This window comes from Saccopteryx bilineata, chromosome 5 (assembly GCF_036850765.1).
Source record: "Saccopteryx bilineata isolate mSacBil1 chromosome 5, mSacBil1_pri_phased_curated, whole genome shotgun sequence".
Classification (NCBI taxonomy): Eukaryota; Metazoa; Chordata; class Mammalia; order Chiroptera; family Emballonuridae; genus Saccopteryx; species Saccopteryx bilineata.
This window is the reverse complement of record NC_089494.1, coordinates 229462627-229467058: the sequence shown is the minus strand read 5'-3', so window position 1 is coordinate 229467058 and position 4432 is coordinate 229462627.

Sequence of the window (4432 nt, the reverse complement as noted above, 5' to 3'; positions counted from 1 at the left end):
CATGAGCCTGTAGGTCTGTGTATGCCTTTAAGCAGTAGTGATACTCTGTTTTGATTTTTAAAGTTGGAAACAGAGGACCAGGACCAATCCTGGGCGGCCGCTAGCCAGATTTAGCATGAACTAGGGTATCAGCAAAGCAAGGTTACCTCCGAAATAAAACAATTTAGTGTCTATTATTTAAATAAAAAAGCCCTATAAGTAGCTTTACAAAAACATCAGAATTCTGTTGGATTTTCTTAAGCTTTTAATTTAGACTGTAAAAAAAAAAATCAAATTATAAATGAACGTGGGTGTGGTGAGCCATAATTTCTTCAAGGCTCAGGGTCTTTGAAAGCAAAATAACACCCACATGGAGAAAACATGAAGCCAGTCTGTGTACGGAAGGCTTTAGAGAAAACAGCCGGGCGGCTCAGTCCCATGCCCCCCCCCCCCCCCCCCCCCGTGCCCGTCTCCCATCCGGACTCCCTGGGCAATGGGTCAGCTTGTTATACCAGAAACCTGGACTGGAAAATAGGTTCTTAGTGTCTCGAGAACTCCTTTTGCTCCTGCTCCTTATTGCTCGTGTGCAGCAATGATCCTGGGTGACATCGGAAGCCCTTTGCACAGTACCCCTCCTAGTGTCCGGAGCAGATGGTCCTAACTTCAGTGCTGGCCCAACTCCACGTTTGTCTGATGAAGGGATTTTAACCAGCGGAAGTTTTGTGCGTGGCGTCTCTGAGCCACCAGGTAGACACACCAAAGACTGTGGAAGCAGGAAGTAGTGTGGAGCTGTCTCCTTAAATAGGGTACTTCTCTGGGTTTTACTGAGAGAAGGGAGCTGGGTTCTCCATCATGTTTCCTCTGGCTAAGATTTGAGAGCACTGGACCGCTGGTTGTGGTGCAAAGTGCAGGGCTGGAGTTAACGAGGGTGAGTGGGAGGTATGGTTTATATGAAGACGCTGCTTGTTCACTGGGTGGGGCACTGTGCTAGAGAGGGAGACCCCGCTGTACAGGTGACCAGGTCAGACCTGGTTCTCCGATGGGCTGCAGTGGAAACACATCTAATTCTTCAGAAAGAATATTTTTTGAAACATAGTAGTAAAAATTGTGCATCAAGTAAGAGACTGAATAGCATATTGTTTTAACAGGAAAGTTGTTAGCAGGCATCTTAAAGCACAGGTGCACTTTCTTGCAATGCTGTCATTCTATTTTGAAATATTCTACATGAGCGATTTTCAAGCAATGTGCCACAAGAATTTTTAAAACATGCAATATCTGACTATTTAGTCAGGGGCACTGACTGACCTCGTTTTCCTTGGACTGTCAAATGAAAAAAAAATGGCAACAGCCAACACAATAATAGCCCCCTGGTGTGAATGCCCTGTCTTGAATCATAAATCTATAGGTCATATAATAAAGTTGCAGCTTATCGGTCATGCCACATAATAAGGTTGCGTTTGATTGGTTCATTCTTGGTACCAGAAGTCCAGATATACAAGTAAAGTCATCTGATTTTTTTTTTAAAGTCACTAAGGAGCAAAAAAGGTAGTCATTACTATAATTTTCCTGTAAAGCAATCAAAATTATAACTATTTTTTGTCAGAAGGGTAAAAAGTATATTTTTTGGTGTGCCACAGAATTTTTAGTAATTAATGTACATGTGTCATGAGATGAAAAAGGTTGAAAATAATTGTTCTACACCTTTACATTAAAAAAGAAAAACATTTATGAAGTCTGGGAACTGTACCTCTAAATAAAACGTTTCTCCAACAACGGAAAGCACTCCTGAGCCCTTAAAACAAAACCCATGCTCCGATTCCTTCTGTAATGAGACCTCTGTGCGGAGACTCCCTGCGCTGTCTCTGTCAAGTAATCTGTGCACTTTCTGGCCTGGGGCTTGGCTGACAGGAAGGAGGCTCCCTTTCCTCTTTCTATGGCTAGTTCTCCCAGCCCATGGGAGTGTATCCCAGGAGAAAAGTGTTTTGTCTCGTCCTAAGGAAATTCAAAACCTAAAGGCATTATCTCTTCCTCTCTGCAGATGCAAAAGTTTAGCAAAATGCCGCCAATGGTCTCAGCTCCACCCCTCCTTTTCCATGGAAATATATGACAGCCAGGAGCCTACACACGCATTGTGTTAGGGGGACTTTGGAGAACATTGGCCTCAATGATGTGTTATTTTAATACTTAGTTCACTGAGTCCCTTGCCTGGCTCTACTCACTTTTAATAATTAAAATCTCAATTAACTCAAATACACAAACACAGGGAATGTGCAAGCTCGTCTTTCATTTGGAGCCCAACTTCAATGAATGGCAGACGGTTTATGGGCTCTTACTTTCTTTAGCGTGAGCCTGCAGGAGCTTATTACCCAGCCTCCGCCTCTCCGACTGCCATATGCTTTCCTCAAGACTGCAACTTTAATCAAGACCAGACTTAGCTTGATGTGAAATAAGATCCGAAGGCCCTGAGAAGTCATCCTCATGAAACCCGAGCAGCTGGAGCCCACAGACGGAGAGAATCTGATTTAGAAACATCATTTCAGTGCTAGCTTTCCAGCCCATCTTAAAGGGAACAACACGGCTCAAATCCTTGGACCCTGGGAAATTTACATGAAATCTTGGGGCTTCCTGTGAACCTGAACCTGGCCACATAGAACTAGTTGAAGAAGTGAGAAATATTTGGGTCATCATATGGTTAGGTCTGTGTATGCTTTTTCCAAGAGATTAGGAAAGAAGAACAATGAACGTTGTTGTAAATCCTATATGTGAGTTTTTTTCAAGACTTGATTTTAATTAAATCAGAACAATAGAGCTATATAGCAAAGACCTGTGGGAGTTGTGAAAGCTGTAAATAAATTGTCCTTGTCATAAAATAAAATGAGAAATGGGGTCTGGAGCTTTCACAGGGTTTTGTGAATGCTTGGGGAGAACAGAACAGAGACAGAGAGAGGGCAGCTGGGAAGTTTCTCCGAGGCCTTGATGTGTGGGGCCCTCTCTGTCCAAAGACTTACTCTTTGGTTGGAATGGGAAACCTCAATCTTCCAGAGAGCAGTGCCATTGTCCTGAAAATGTTCAGCTTCCAGTCTCTGGTGGTGAATCTGAAGCCCTTTGCATTCATTGGCTTAGTGGAAAGAACTAGCTAGCCACTCCCTGGTTCATGACCCACATCCTTTATCTTCTGTTATTTGTGCAGTGGAGGGAGTCATGTCTGCAGACCTATCTCAAGCGAGACTCTCACGGACGGCGGTCATGGGAGGAAGCAGAACTTTTTGACCTATAGATGGAAGAGTTTAGTCACTCTGCTGAAGTCCCAGGTGGCCTCTTCTGAATTTGATATGTGAAGAAAGTTTCTGTTTTTATACCTGACTGCTAACGTCTGCCTCAAGAGCTCCTCTCCTTCTCAAGTCCTTTGGGAGACGGAAGGGAGAGTGGGAACCGATTTAGCCAATCCAATTGAAAACTTGGTCTGATCTCATGATTTAGAGTTGTTCATGTTTAATCCAGTGTCTCAGGAAATAATTCCTGAGTGCTTCAGATCTCTTTCTTCTTTCCCCTACTGTTCTCCAAGATGGTACCCAAGTTTGTAGCAGACGAGCTTCAACAACCTCCCGGTTTTATAGGAAAGGGGTCTTTTGAATCTTGTATTGGATTTCTGCTTTGCGAAACTTGTGTTTCCTGACGTCCGGCTGGCGTGGTCCCGCCCTTGGATGTCCCTCTAGCACCTCTGCTGTTTGTGGGTTCTGCATATGTGGTCTAGTCTTTCTCAGACAAGTCAGAGTCTGGAGGCCCTTCCCCGTCTTCCTCCATCCTTTTCATTTGTTTATTTTTTTTGGAGTCTTTGCCATGTGTCCCTCCAGTGTCTGGTCTAGGCTGCCCAACCTGTAGAAAGGGCTTGTGGGTGTACTTGCTTCTCCCAAGGAGGTGGGCACCACACAGACCAGCTGGCTTCATTCCAGCACTCATGAAACACAGGAACTGGCGGCTTTCGGGAGGGTACCCTGGATCCTCTCTGCCTGAGCATTCCACTCGGTTGTCCTTCAGGCCCCGTGGGTACAGGATGACCTTGCACAGTGGTCTCTGGCTAGTCTCAAACAGCATACCAGGAAAGAGGCTCCCCTCACTCAGCCACTGTGCCTTCTGCCCAGTCAGGAGTAGGGAGACAGGGTGCGTTTCTGACCTGCTGTCTCCCCCACACTGCCTCCCCCGCCTCACCTCAGAATCTTGCAGGCTGCTGGAGCACGCTTTTCCTTTGTTTGCCCTTTCTGTCTACTTGGGCTTCTTTGCGTCCAACTCCTGTTATGGGCTTCTCTTGCAGTCTCCTTCTCTGATTCTCCAGGGTTCTCTTTTACCAAATTATTTGCTATTTTCTCCCGGATTAGCTAAGATGTAGATATAATAGACATTAAGCTTTTTTTAAAAGGACACACAAGAAATGTCTAATAGTAGTAATCTCTGA